Raw genomic sequence first — 16346 nt, 5'->3', positions numbered from 1 at the left:
CCTGCAAACAGCTTCACCACCCACAGTGTCCATCACACCACCATCCACTGTTATTTCACCCAAACCCATTGCCCGAGGGAAGTCTTCAACACCTCCATAAATACGCCGATCCTATCCTCGATAGGATCGTCGCATTGGAGGAATCCAACGAAAAAAGGGCGGAACGAGAAATAATGCTCCTCAAGTTCATCAAAGATATGAAACAGAAGGCGATTGAGGATGAGAAAGAGAAGGCAGTTCTAAGAGAGAGGATAAGGGTATTCGAAGAGCAGAAGGAGGCAAGCGATGCACTTGCTGAAAATCAAAGATTGTTGACAAACACTTTCCATACCCGAATCCAGAATCTGCAAGTACTAATGAACCATGAAGCCTCTGAAAACGCAAATTTGAGAGCAGATCATTCAAGGCTTGCTGACAGAATGACCACACTAGAGAAAAACTTACCAAGTGCAAGCGCTCTTAGAACAAGTCTTAGCAAGAAGATTGAAGATGCGACGAGAAAGTGGGATGTTGAAAGTGAGGCTACAAACTCAAGAGTCACAAGTTTAGAGAATCAGCTAGTATCATCTGCCTCCCTCGATACACTCATTGCTGAGAATGCAACACTTAGAGCCGAGATGGAGGCAATTCAGGCAAAAGTTAAGGAGCATGAACGTCTCAATGAGCTTTAACTGAAAACAAATGAAGAGCTGGTGAGAAAGTATCAAGCGGCCTCAGACCTTATGGGTATTCATGAAGATGATTTTCATGGTCTGGAGGATCGACTTGATACAGTTTTAAGGAGTTGGAGAAGGTCTGGTGAGACTTCTCAGACTGGTGGATCACAGCCTACCGCAGGTCCATCTGTGGCAATGCGAGGAGTACAGGTTGTGGCGTCTGAAGGTGAGGTGACTGTTGGTCGGTTGGTACAACAAGGCAGCCAATTAAGTGGTATTGGTGATGAAGATGAAGGTGAAAAGGGAAATGACGGTGAGAATGAAGATGATGATGATGGTGAAGACGATGACGACGATAATGTGCATGACAGTTTTGATGACGACGATGATGATGATGGTGGTGGTGGAAATGGAGGAGACGGAGGGGACGGGGCAGCAGGAAGTGGAGGTGGAGTTAACACTGAATCACCTCCACCAACTCAACATGATTATGAAGACCCTGCTGCCCATGATTCAGCTGGCAAGGTCAGGGAACACGACACACAGATCAGTGACATGTACAAAGAGGTATTCCCTGAAGGTGATTTTGCAGGTATGCTGGAAGCATTCATTGACGCAGGAGAGGACTTGGAGCAGTACATTACAGCCAACACGGACAAGGCAGTAGAAGATGACTACATCAACTACTCGCCAAATCCCGATACTCCTCCAGCTCAATTTCAAGCTTCAGAGACTCCTGCCGCTGATCCCGTCTCCAATCCAACCGCCGACTTGGCACGGGAACCACCAAAGAAGAAAAGAAAGACACACATTGTGTCAAGTCGTTCGTGTGCCCGCGAGCTCAACTACCCTTACCATGACGATTCGCTGATCGTCTACGCGAAATATAATAAGGAGAACGATTGTTGGGCAATCAGACGATATAGCGGCGATCTGATTTATGTCAATCACCACGAGCTGAAGACGTTACCAGAGCTTGACATTAATTATATACGAAAAGCTCTAGGTCATGGTGTGGTTGGGAGTACGTTAGAAAGTTGGGTCCCAAATTATCTACATCGTCAATCAAAAGTGGACTACAAAGATTTCGAGCTGAATAAGGGTTGCAAATACAAGAACCCAAGGGAGATAGACACAGCCACCGGAGAGCCATGAACAATGTGGAGATACAGGGCACCAAAGGACTGTCATATCATCTACCATGGTGAGCCCTATATTCCTAACATCCTCCGAGACTTCATTGGTTGGGAATTCGATAACACGACAGGGGAGGCCGTCAAACGCTGCATAGATCTGACTGAGATCCGTATATTTGACGAGCACGAGCTAATGGGGCTGCATATAGAAGATGTCAAGAAGCTCTACAACTCACCCCTGGGAACCGTTGAGGACATCGGTCGTCAGAACACAGACCGGATAGTTGAAGCCTTCAACAAGTTTGTTAAAAGAGTTTTTGAACTTCCACTACCCGAGGACGGCTGGCTAGATTACGACACCGACGGTTTTCAATACTAAATACTAGAGGGAGATTGTTAGGCCTCATTTTGTTATATTAGTCTTTTGTATTGGTTTGTTATGTTTTGGGCTTTAGTAGTTCATTTTGTATGTAATAGGCCCAAGGGAAATAATGTATAGAAGCCCATTGGGCATGTGATGTGACATGTTTCTCATGCATGCTTCTCTATAAACAGAGAAGCATGCCATGAGAGAAGTGGTAGATTATCAATAGAAATCCTTATGCTAAAATACATACACTCTTATTCTCTCGTCTCTCTCTCTCACTCAACCCGAAAATAAACTCTCAAGATCCGAGACCACTTAGGTGACTTAGTGTGATTTCCGCTAGCACTAAGTTTGGTTGATCCAAAGATTGTTGTTAGATCCACCCACGTCCGGCTAGCACTAAGTTTGGTTGATCCAAAGATTGTTGGTAGATCCACCCATGTCGGGACCTACATTAGTGGGCTTGAACTCCCGAGATCGTAGCCACTGTTACCATCACCATATTTAGATATCTCGTTTAAACTTATCAATTGAAATCTATGCCAAACTCTGACTTGTAACAAAATTGAAACCGTAAATCCCAAGCTTATTATTTTTATACATTAAAACCCAAATATGTTACTTTCCCTAAACCACAAGTATCATATGTGTAACTAACCCATAATAATAATATTATATTTTTCTAATAAAAAATTTTTCTTTTTTGAACGACAAATTTCCTTTTATTTTCAATCGTTGCTGTCTGTGGGACTTAAATCCAAGACCCCTTCATATTAATCCAGATGTTTTATGATTCTACCTTTGCGAATGCTAATAAAAGATATTACTATAAAATATTGTCATTCCAAGCATTTCAAATTACTAATAAGTATAAAAGAAAAGTTGGGTGCCGCAAAGCTCCCTTTAGGTCACTTTGCGGCACCTTATTGGCCCGTGACATTTCTTTTTTGTTTTTCTTGTTTTGTTTTAGTTCTGGAACGTAAAGAAAGCCGACCGAGTGCCAATTTCGTTTTTTGTTTCTTTAGTTCGTGCACCAGAATGAATATGATAGAGACCGATCGAATTCAAGTAGACTCATAGGGTTTTGTTTTAGTTTCAATATCATAACGAGCGTAACGAACACTAACGGAATGCCAATTTTATTTTTATATATTTTTTTGTTTTAGTTACGGTACCGTAATAAACGTGATGAAAACCGACCAAATTCGTGTTGACTTACCACCTCAATTCCCAAGACCAACAATGCTTGGTTTTTTCATCACCTGGGTTTTACCAACCTGCCCTGGCGTAATACGCCGGGTAATACCACTAGTTTTATATAATTTAACTTTCTAAACCTAAATCTTCATATAATAGAAGGTTATTTACCTCTAGCATATAAACAAACATATTTAAGTTGTATTTTTATTAGATAAATATAACAAATATAGTTCTTATAGAAATTGTAACATCCCAAAAATTTCGGTTTAAATTTTAACAACTTAGTAAAGATGAGGGACCTAAAATTTCACCAAAATAGATAATGAAAAATATGAAATATGAAGTTGGAAGCATCCCATATTGAAGAAATAAGAAAGTGGATTTGTCCCGTATTGGTGTAGGAAGAAAAGTGAAGATAACCCACATGGGTATAAAAAGAAAAATGGAACTTGTCCCACAAGCTCTTTATAAGGAGACAAGTTCATATGGTAATATTTTTATGTGGCTAGACACACTCAGTGGTCTTAGTGAGGGTGCGAAGCACCGGATGCGCTCAGACACGGGCTTGGGCGATTGGCGCAATGTGGCGCTTTAATGGCGCACTTTGCAGTTCGCAAGCTTGAGAGCCGCCTTAGTATTTTTGGAAAGTTGAAGACTGAAAATGAAAATTTAAGTGTTGAAACCCATCGCTCTACGCGACAGACAAGACACAAGCCTATTGTAACATTCGTTAATATTTCAAACCCGAAAATTTGACCCGCTTAAATTTTCAGATCCTCTTTTAATTTCTGAACATAATCGTTAACCTTATTTTACATATTTTATACTTTAATCAAAGTCTAGGGTTTAAAATTTGAAATTTCTAAGCTTTCCGTGAAAACTTGTTCTTTGCGTAATCACATGATCAAATTTAATTAAGTTCTCGTTCATCATCTATATTATTATTATTATTATTATTATTATTATTATTATTATTATTATTATTACTGAATCATAAATTATTCATTTTAAGTTATTAACATTATTTTCATATGTGCAAATACTTGAATCTATATTCATTTCATTGTTTACATGTGTAATCGTTAATTTGACACGTTGAACCGAGTATGATTAGATAAATATTTAACATGTTACATAAATAATTATGACCATCTTAAATTAATTTTTATCCTAAGTATTTTGCTTGGCATCTTTTATTAATAGAAAAGTATCTTTCTAGCATATTCTAAACACAACTTTCTCTTCAAGACTTACCTCCTTAACTCCCTCTAATCACAACTATAAATACCCTTCAATTTCATCTTATTTCATTTGCTCATTCTTCTCTTCTTCTCTCCCTAAAACACGCTTCCAAGTAAGGTTTTAATTTATGTTCTTCATTTTCATCATATTTTCTTTGTTCTTTCTTATTTTTCTTTTTGTTTATAATGGTTCTAAAACCATCACATAATCATGTCAAGGATCCCACATTATCCGTACACCATGGTGTGTGTTTTGGAGGAGACAAAGAACTGAAGGTTGGAAGATGATCTTTAATTGTCACACCTTCACAAGTTCTTACATTCTTGAAATTTTTGTTTTGTTTAATTTGTTTAATTCATGAACCATTAGGATTTTAATGATACATGACCAAAAATATTTTATTTATCATATCACAATTAGTTCATAATTTTTTTCTTTATCAAAATCCTTTGCAAAGCATCAAGAACATTGTTATTCACAATGTTCCAAATTTGACAACTGAACTTTCCGACAAAGGTTAAGCAATAACTTGGTCATAACAAACTGGAACGATGCATAACCAAATCCTATCATTAACTTTATTGAGATAAGGTTCTAACAACTATTTATTTGTATTTTTGTTCTTCTGTATGGCTTCACCATCGTTATTTTAAAATCAGAGCGCAAATATGTACTCTTTTACAAGAATGCCTGTTTTAGCCAATCTCGGGTCCGAATCTGACCAAACTTTCTAATGAAAGTTGTTCCTAACACATTAATAAAGTTTACTAGAGTTTTTTTTTAAATTTTGGGAATTGCTTCATATTTTTTATAATTTATCTATTCTGTGACAATAAGTTGTCCAATTTTGTTTTCATTTTTCTTTTTCTTTTGCAAGTACAAGTTATAATATCATCATAACACTTTAATCCTTAGTTAATTATTCGTCAAACACAAACTAAAACTATCCTTATTGATGATCGGATATACATGTGTATATATGTGTTATTTTCATGTATTTTAATGATTTATATATAGCAAGCACAATTACTTTGAGTTCTTTTATGATCACAGGTGTTCGGAGCTTAAACGAGCTAATTCTGAGCCATCCAGATGAAGATTAAGCAAGCCTTGAGAAGACGAAAGCATAGGAAAACATATATGGATGGTTAAGAAGGATCCAGGAATGGCTTGGATGAGAAACCTGAAACCAAAGCAAGAACAGAACAAGACGGGTTACCAGGAAAGTATCTTTTAGTAAAACGGGCATATCTCAGCTTTATTATCACATCTATTTAAAACATAATTCAATTTATGTTTATGTGTGATTATTGCATGCTCTATGATTAACCTCTATGTGCTTAAGTGCTTATTTTATTTGTTTGGTATCTTATCCGCATCTATTCTCATCTAGTATGATCGTGCATCCAAGTACATTGATTTTGTATCAATAGGAACAGGTCCACATCTATTTAATTGTTTACATTTTCGCAAGAATTGTAATGCTCATCATTGACATATGTATTGTGATTTGTATCTATGTATATCTAAACTTAAACTTATGTATTCTCACCAACATTCGTGTTGACAAAAAAAATCTATTTTTATACATGTTACAGGTTCAAGTATTTGATGATATCAAGATCAAAGATAATTAGTTTGGCTTAAGGTATTTATTCAAAAACATAAACGTATGATGTAATTGATTAAGTTATTCTAGTTGTGTACTTGTTTTAATATTAATGAATTAAATAATTATTATCACTTTAATTAGTGTCTTTTGAGCTACTGTCCGGTCAATACTTTACACCCCGTCATGTTCCGCCACCATTGGTCAGGGTGTGACACCCATCACGATACGTGATGGAGCCTCACACAACACGATGTTTGGGCGGTGTCGCCCTACGCGACGACTAAGTTCCTTTGGCCATCGTGATACGCGATCACCTTGTTAAGTAACCGGAGACACGTGTCCCACCATGTGGCATGCGTGGTAGGCCACGTGCCAACACGTGGCAGTACGCGCAGATGCTGAGTCATCGCTGTACTCGAAGGCCACCTTAAAGGGCCATCACGATTCGCGATGAGTCTCATTATCAGCCTATAAAGGATGCTCACGGATCATTCCCATCTCACACCAAACACCTTCATTTACACGAACTTTACCTAGCTTTGCGTGCCTTAAGTTCTTAACCCCAAAGTTCCGACGGTTTAAGCTCCAGTTCGCGACATAGAGTAGAAGTGCGGCTCGTACAAGCTTAGGCATATAAACTCCAAATACCCGTGTAAGGTAGGAGTTCCAGTTATGTTATTGTTTTGTTATTTTATTATATGCTTAGACCCTAGTCCGAGGTTAGCCCAAAGCCTTGATCAAATAAGTTTTGCATATACAAAGGTAATAGTTAAAATATTGTTTATTCATGATTAAGAAACACAAGCTTTTACATACAAGGGGTATAGTCAAAATCATATTTCTTTAAGATTAAGAAACATAAGATTTTACATACAAAGGTTATAGTCAATTGACGTTTCTTCTTGAAGAAGAAACCTATCATAGATGTTTCTTCATGAAAAAGAAATATAACACATGATTGGTAAAAATACAGAAAGACTATAGGTCTAAATATTTTATTCAAACAAATGATCTATCAAGATTTAAAGCTATCAAGACTAGATTAAAGGTCTGTAGCCTGATCAAGAGACAATCTGGGTATTTATGTAAACTTATTTTATTGTAGGTTAAGAATCATTCATTCACAAAGGTTTTCAAATGAGATCACCACATCATTCAGGACAGACAATCACAGGTGATTGCATTAATCCTTTTGCAATTAGTCAATAAGATAAACGGGTTGTTTATCTTAAAAAGTTAGTCAAATGTTTATAAGAGATTACCTGATCTCTCATATATAAGATAGAAAATAAAAGCAACTCACATTGAGTACACAGACGTCCGGATCCAAACATAACTGAACAAGCAGCCATAACCAGTTCTCCAATGGGCATTAGTTCCTGGAGAACCTTTGAATTTTGTGTGCATGGCAAGTGGTACAAATCCCAAGAATAAAGACATTCCTGCTGAGTTTGTTCAAGAAAACTATCTTGTCAAATAAAGAATTGTTAAATGTTTTTAGAGTCAACGAGTCACCAGCATATCATTGACGTATTTTCACCCAACATTTCAGGAATCAAGTTAGTACATGTAGCAAGGAATTAGAGTCACTCATGGAGTTAGATGCTCGTTATATGAAGATGGATGATGTATAATAATTTATACATCTTTTTAGCACCAAAATATCTCCACTAAGCGTAATATCAGCAATTATATTAGTATAAATAGGCACTAATGTTTATAATTTCTATATATAGGTAAATATAGCCCTAAAGAATAAAACGAGCTGATATACGAAGAAAAACAAAGAAAAACAACGAAAAACTGTGAAAACAGACTCAACACGCCCCATGGTGGCATGGCCATGATATGAACATACGAAGAAAAGACAAAGATTAAGAAGACACAACATGGCCATGTTGATATCAACACACCCCATGTTAGATGTACAAAAAGAAAAGACAAAATAGAAGTTTTAGAAGCTCAACATGGCCATGGTGACACCCTAACACGCCCATGTTGATAGTACAAGAGAAAAGACAATTTGGACTCTTCTGGACTCACCACGACCATGTTCAGAGGTCAACACGGCTGTGTTCTCTCTCTAGTTGTACCATCTGACAATGAGCAATAAAGACAAAAAAAAAGTCAACACGGGCCCTGCCCATGTCAACACGACCGTGTTCAGACAAAATTCTCATGTTGTGCTTTCTGACAACACTATCAAACAAAACTAATCAACACGGTCGTGCCCAACTCAACACAGAAATGTTGAGTCCCCAGATAAACATATAAATTGAATGCACATCTTCCACATTCAATACACCTTGAATAACATTAAATCCACTCTACCCACCTCCTTTCACCACCATTAATAAGGGAATTATCCCATCCATCCAACATTTGAAGATCAAGGAGATTAAATTCTTGGAAGAAGTTATTAGCATCAAATATTAGTCATCCAAATGGGTTAGATTGCTCTAATTTGATCATGTGTGTATCTATTACTTTGATGTATAACATTATGCTTGCTATTTGCTAAACTTTCATAGTATCATGTTGGTTTATAATGAAACTTAATTGAAATTTAATAATATTATTTAAGCATGTGATCGGTTTATAAAAAGTAAAGGTTATGTTGTAATTATCACTTGATGAGGAATGTTAAAATACCCTTAACAGATGCCTCAAGTGCCAAGCTTTACGATAATTCGGGGAACTGCCATTCTTGTGAAGCCTTGGTTATAAACTTTAAAAGAGACACCAAGTACCGAGCTTCATGATAAGCCGGGGAACTACCATTTTTGTAAGGGCTTGGTTGAGAAAACAACATAAATCCTAATATGAACATGGACCAAATAAAGTCTTAGTAGTAATTGATCATCTTAAAATGGGAATGATTGACAATGTTGTGAAGACGGATTGTTGACATTCATCCACTAAAATCGGTTACTTACTTGTCAAGTGAGTGTATAACATAACCTATTTTAAACAACTCTTGGATGGTTATTACATGAGTTCTATAATTGCCCAAGAGTTGTGTGGATTAATACTTGGTAACTCAAGGTTGATCTTTTACAACTTAACTAATCTTAATTGGTATTTTAAGTATAATACAAAGGTTATTTTTACTAAAATATCAAGGACTATTCACTTAGTAATTTAAGGGGTTGTCTCATCTTAAAAGTAAGTTATGTTATAAATACTTCTAATAACCAATTTATGACATAAAATGATGTTTTAGTGAAGGTCATGAAGTTATGCATATATCTTTCTTTAATGATCATGGAATAATATGACTTAGGAATAAGGTGCTATTCCAACATTTAATCACTGTAGCAAGCTCATATCACATGTTTATCAAATAATTGTTAAACCAAGTTAAGAGGGGTTTTAACCAAGATGATATACTTTTATCCTTGATCATCTCTATAAAAATATAAAAACCCAAAAAATATTATTTTCAATTTATGCTTTTAAATTTCCTTTAAAACTTGTCAAACCAAAACTACTATGATGTTTACTTCTGGTTAAAACAAATACAACGATTTAGTAGTAAAAATCAATCAACTATGTCCATGGAACGATACTTGGTTCTTACCTATACTTACTACATATACGATGAGTACACTTGCCTATTTGTATGTGGTTTAGTTAAGATAATAATCATTTTATAAATTTAAAACTTGGCATTGTGTGAACAAACTTTGGAAAAACCAAACACTTTTTCACTGCCTATCCACATTGCATCAATGGCTCAGTTTATAAATAAATCCTTGTAAACAAATGAACAATGTTTGTAATTCAAATATTTGGGTATTTTATTCCCGAATAAATTTTCAATATAAAATAGTATTTTAATAAACTAAAGTCTTCCGCTAAAACAAAACCCGCAACTTTGATATATTTACAAAACATGTACGAACTATTGGTCACACTTCTAGAATCTAAGTTAAGGTGTGACAGAATTATAATAACAAAATAAAAATAAAAGAAATACAGACTGACTACAGAGACAATAAAACTACATATCATCCATGCGGCAAAAGAAAAAACAACTTTATATAGGCCTGGCCCCCACCTAAAAAAGAACAACTCAAAAAACATACCACCACCTGCGAAACCGGGTATAGCACATGCAGTTAACACCACAACCATCCAGCCAAAGCAAAGCTAATGTCTAAGTGCGAAACTGTTGACATATATATTAGAACTTAAAAATAGAACTCTGTGGAGCCAAACTTTCTAATTATACTAATTAGATAATTTGGTCTCATCATTCTTCATTTTGGTTTCTCTAGGTCCAAGCTTGAGGATACCGAACCCGAGATTGCTTATATATGAGGATCAAAGGCCAAATATAGTTAACATATCGGTCTTGGTTTCGGTTAATTTTCGATCCGGTTTTCGGGTAATTTCTGGTCAGACCGATTCTTGCTCACCCCTAGCTAGACCGCCCAATATATATACCGACTACAAAGTAGGATATGGACTTACGGTTGATGGTCCCATATCACATTGTTATTGTGCCAATCCCATGAAAGATGTCTTTTTTTCTTCTTGAGAAAATTACAATTTTTTGTCATTTTAAATATCATAAATTTGAAATGGGTCTTTTGTTAGAAAATTGGTTTCACTTTTATCCTTTATTGGGTTTTTGACTCGGTTTTTCATCAACAATCTCAGTTAAGTACTGACATGTGCCAGGAGCATGAGGGCATTTATGTCTTTTTACCTCGTAAAGGGTTATTTGTGTAATTATCTTAAAGATTTGGTAATCTAATAAAAATATAATAATACTTTAAATAAATTAATCCCTCTCTCTCTGAAACAACCACCATCTCCCTAACACCACAAATCTCACCGGCTTCTTCTCCACCAACAACATTGACTCCGGCAACCTTATTTTTCCAGTGATATTCAACCACCATCGAGGTGGAATATGATATTCCAACTCATGCCCTATCCTGTCTCTTCCATCTATTTTACTCTCTCCACCACCGCTAATCATCACCGCTGGAAACCTCCACATCCGTCACAACCATCCACCATTACCACCTATGGATATAGACAAACACAAAAGATATTAAAGATAGAGAAATTGACTAGTTTGTCGAGAGAGAGAAGACTTGAACATTTTGATTACAGACCTAAACCCTCCTTTTATTTCTGGAGGGCTATCATGTGGATGTGGTAGCTTCGATTGTAGATCTGGACACTTCATTTTCTAGAAGATGACCACTCGAGGGTTGGAATTGTTGGTGTTGGTGGTGGATTGTCGTGTTGAAGTGGTTGCTGCCACAATCGTTGAGGGTAGCGGTGCGACTCTAACGATCAAGTCATGGCGGTGGCGGTTGTAATGAGCAACTCATAACGAGGCGGATGAAGGTGAGATTGACGAGCAAAGAGAGTTTCACAAGACGAGACAGATGAAATTAAGGCTTTTAATAGAAGTGAATGTGTGAAGAAGTAGAGATCAGTAATGGGACCCACCGATTAATATACTTTCTTTATTTTGTTTACATTATTAACTTATTTCATATTATAAATGAATTACAGTACCAAATCTTTATTTTAGTCACACAAATAGTCTTTTAAGGGGTAAAAGGACAAAAATGTCCCCATTATTGTAAAGGACTAAAACTGTGACAAAAACTCATATAAAGGATAAAGAGTGAAACTTATTTTTAGAAAATAGCCATTCCATAATTTATGATATTTAAAAATTTCTTCCTAGGTCATGAGCTAAATGAATGAAATTATTTAACCAAACAGTCAACTCACTAATCTGTTTACGACCTTCTACCAAACATGATTAACGTGTTTATAATTTGATTATCACTGATCACCCATCAATACGAACCAATTTTCATCCCTATTTGAAAAAGGAAAACTTTAGAATAAAAGGAAATATCTTTCTTAAAAAGTAGGAATAAAAAAAAGGAAAACTTTAGAATATGCCAATGTATTTGAAAAGGAAGAGCCCAACTCACATTGCCCCTGTATGACTATGTAACACTGGTCAATGGTAATCGTGCGACGTTGTCTTATAAAGTCCGCAGATAAACCAACCGACTCACTTTCATTCCACTTCCACACTCTTTCTTTCAACCTCCCAAATCATCACCGGAATCTGACTCACAGATGGACGACCACTACTTGGGACTTTTCGTAAACGAGACGACGTTGTACAATCAGATAGTGCTTGGGAGTTTACTACCGGATAAACTGTGGGCCCCACTCCCACACTTCCTTCAAGGGTGGCTGCGTACCTGCATTGCGGCCACCCTTCTTTACTTCATCTCCGGCTTCCTTTGGTGCTTTTACGTCTACCACATTAAGCGTAATGTTTATCTTCCCAAAGGTCAGCCAGAGTTTTATCATTCAAGAATTAGCAGAACATCATCATCATCGTACTCAGTAAATCCCACTAATAGCAAAGCTATGGTAGGGTCTGAGTAGGGTAAGATGTAGACAGCCTTACCTCAACCCCATAGGAATAGAGAGGCTGCTTCCAGTGAGACCCTCGGCTCAATAGTGGTTTTGCATCAAGCTTTGGACGTAAGACACATAACACTCAACCATCGACACCCAAGCCGATTGGTGCATGCAGCCTTGTCTTTCGGCTATCAACGCCACCACATGATGCCTGATTAACCTTACGTCATTTTTAACGCTATTTTCACAAAATTAGTAAAATAACGTCAAAATTAGTGCAATTTCACTTTTGCCCACCCAAGGGCCCACGCATATATGCATTATATGTGCACACCGCAAGCAGGGCTTAATTAGTAGAACATGTGTTTGAGTATATAATAATCACCCTTAATTGTTTCTCGTTTTTACCTTTGTTATTATTCAGTCATAATATGATCTGAACCATATTAATATGATTCGTAATTATGAATTATGAGTTTTGCTTTGAGGGTATATATCTTTAGCATATCACAGTGATTTAGCATTCTAGATTTTTAGGATCTGATTTTATATATGACACAAGTTAAAAGTTTTTTATTACATTGAAACAGAAGTCAAGCGGGCAACAAGCTACGCCGCTACCCCCTTTTGAATTACAAGCCCAATCTTTTAAATACTACATTTGCTGATCTTTGAGTCATAACATTACTATGCATGACCCGTTGAACACGGGTAGGTAACTCCACAGCTTCAGACACGAAGAAACCAAAAGCGTTAAAAACAAAAGGAATAAATACATATTGGTTGTCAAGACATGCCTTCTCATTTTAGTCACCTTGCCTAAAGTGGCTTTTAAAGCAGCTTGACTGGCTGTGAAACCACTACTCCCTAAGCCCACCAGAGTGGAAATCTCTGTTAAATCCACACATGCATGTTTTCCTCCTATCCATCCAAACACCAAAATGTCAGCCGATCGAAGAGATGATCTTCCCTCCGACGAGTCAGTCAGGAAATTCACAGGTGCTTCTTTCTTAACAGAAATTCCGGCCCGCTTGAATATGTCAAAGAGCACATCCCTAAGAAGATCGTGTCAGTACTTGAACCTTGGGAGCTCTTTACAATGCACCGCGTGCTCCCCATATGAGTCTAAACACGCCTTACGACAAACATAACATATCTCATCAACTAGGAATAGAGGAATCATGAGGCGATACTTAAGAATAGTTCGATACTCCGTTGTAGACATATGTTGGCCTAACCCATCTATAGGGATAGCAAGAAGAAAATCTTGATCATGTGGTCCTCGTAGATACTCAAAAATGGCTTTTTGTCTACTTGTCATGTCAAAGTGTGACTCCATGTCGTGAACAGTTTACTAAAAAGAGCACTCGCCAATGCATGTTGGGCTTTAGAGGGGATGGCCTCTTTGTTACTGAAACTGCTAAATTAATCGACGCTTGGAATCATATCACGAAGACAAGCCAAAGCACAAGAATAATCAAAATCCATCTCATATATACCACTGTCTCGCAAAATGTGATCCTGAAGCACCCACGAATGGGGTCTCGAGGCTACAAACACATAGGAGGAGGCCTCTACTGCCGAATACAACCATAAACCTCCATTCTTAATGGGTAAGGACGCAAGTCACCATTGGAGGTCTCCAAAGAAAGGACCTCCACAAACTACAATGTCCTCAATCGCCTCACGCAATCCCTTGTCAAAGAACAACGTTGTCTCCATCATGTGTATAGGTTGGCATGTTCTCAAACCGATGAAAAGTTTAGCAATACCCATACATGATCGAAGCGAAAGTAACTCACTCTACGGGTCACCAAGTTTTGGAAGAAGACGCATCAAATCAGCAGCATTAGTAGCTCTCTTTTTTGCCAACCCCCTAATAAATCCGGCGTCTTTACTAACAACTCCCCCAAGAAGCTTCACCCCTAATAATGGTCTCCCGATGTCAGCATGGAATAAACCGTCACGAGACTTCGTTCCATCACAAGAGACTTCTCATTTGTTTAGGATGCGAGTGTTAGCAGGACTGTTTTGCATACTTGCTTTACATCCTACCTAGAAAAAGAGGTCACTTCTAGGCTATGATATGCTATACAAAAACCACCCCACACGGCCTGTGTGTCTGTCGCATCAATATGATGTCAAATCATGCAGGCACACCAGAGTCTGCCACTTCATATAGACCATATGATAGAGCGAAAAATGGTCATATAACATATTGCTTATATGACTTTGTTAATGGTCACATCAGTCACTTCTTTTTAAGTTTAGAGCATCATTCGGGCCATATGATTTGTCCCTCATACGACCCTTTTAACCATTTTTTGCATGTCATACAACCCTGTAGGACCATTTGCCCTTTTCATATGGCCCGTATGAAAGGACATTTTTTACTAAACCTTGCATAATATCATGCATGTATGTGTAAAAAAAGCAATAATGTCAAGCATAACCATTCAGAAGACTTAAATTTGTATAAAAAAAAGTAATAACGTCAAACATAATCTTTCAAAACACTTAAATATGTATTAAAAAAAAGTAATAATGTCAAACTTAACCATTCAAAGCATTTAAATATGTATAAAAAAATTTATAATGTCAAACCTAACCATTCAAAACACTTAAATATGTATAAAAATAGGTAATAATAATGTCAAACATAACCATTCAAGATATAAAAGAAGGTAATAATGTCAAACAGAACCATTCTGAACACTTAAAATTGTTAATGAGTCAATGAAGTTTGGTTACAATTACTAAAAAATATAAAATCTTTATTGGCCTGCAGATGCTATTCCTTCTAACAAGGCAATGTATCTGCAAATATATGTTGCAATGAAGGCCATGCCATGGTACTGTGCTCTTCCTACAATCTCTGAATACATGGTTGAAAATGGATGGACCAGATGCTTTTCAAGTATATCTAATATTGGATTGCTTTCATATACTTGCTATTTGATACTCTACTTAATATTTGTTGAGTTCGGCATCTACTGGACGCACAGAGAATTGCACGACATTAAACCTAGAAATACCTTCATGCAACTCATCATATCTACAATAAACAAAATGCCCTTTCTCCATTTGCTGGTGAGCATTATCCTTGTCACACTTTATTAATAACACAAAAAAACCATATTGGTTTATAATCTTTTCTTTAAAAAAATCAGGATTGGCGCTCCACCCTCTCGACGGGATACTGCAGGCGGTACCACATTTCGTTGCTCTATTTGTCGTGCCGAAGCATTTCACAACACATATTGTGTTATTATTTTTGGAAGCTATATGGACTGCTAATATTCATGACTGTATTCATGGGAAGTTATGGCCGGTAATGGGTGCAGGGTACCACACAATTCATCATACAACATACCGTCATAATTATGGGCATTATACAGTTTGGATGGACTGGATGTTTGGTACCCTTTGTGATCCGTTGGAAGACCAAAGTAAGGATATATAACGGTTCAAAACCTGTTTTTAGTGGCAGGCGCTAGGACTCTATGTTGTTTGTAAATGGCTGTTTGATAGTTAAATCAGGTCCTTTCTCTCATATAAGAAATTTAGATATAGGTGATCTTACAACTGCTTGGACCAGGTATGTGTATTTTCATTGAATGTATCGGTTTTACTTGTATTATTTTTTTATAAGAAAATAATGTATTTAGTTAGAACTTAGAACTACAACAACATTTACTAAATATTTTAAATTTTTA

General features: G+C 36.7%; 1 pseudogene across 1 annotated transcript in view; it reads left to right on the top strand.

Annotated features, from left to right (window-relative positions):
- Positions 1–12297: 12297 nt before the first annotated feature.
- The window catches only part of LOC143594419 (delta(7)-sterol-C5(6)-desaturase-like), a 63577-nt pseudogene continuing 59528 nt past the window's right edge, over positions 12298–16346 (top strand). The window contains exons 1-3 of the transcript XR_013146331.1: positions 12298–12556; positions 15419–15720; positions 15801–16113. The product of XR_013146331.1 is annotated as a delta(7)-sterol-C5(6)-desaturase-like (transcript). The remainder of the gene's footprint in view (positions 12557–15418; positions 15721–15800; positions 16114–16346) is intronic.

Source organism: Bidens hawaiensis, unplaced genomic scaffold (genome assembly GCF_021521415.1).
Source record: "Bidens hawaiensis isolate Kalapana, Puna unplaced genomic scaffold, B.hawaiensis_p1.1 tig00043605_1, whole genome shotgun sequence".
NCBI classification, from domain to species: domain Eukaryota; kingdom Viridiplantae; phylum Streptophyta; class Magnoliopsida; order Asterales; family Asteraceae; genus Bidens; species Bidens hawaiensis.
This window is presented reverse-complemented; position numbering and strand designations above follow the sequence as displayed.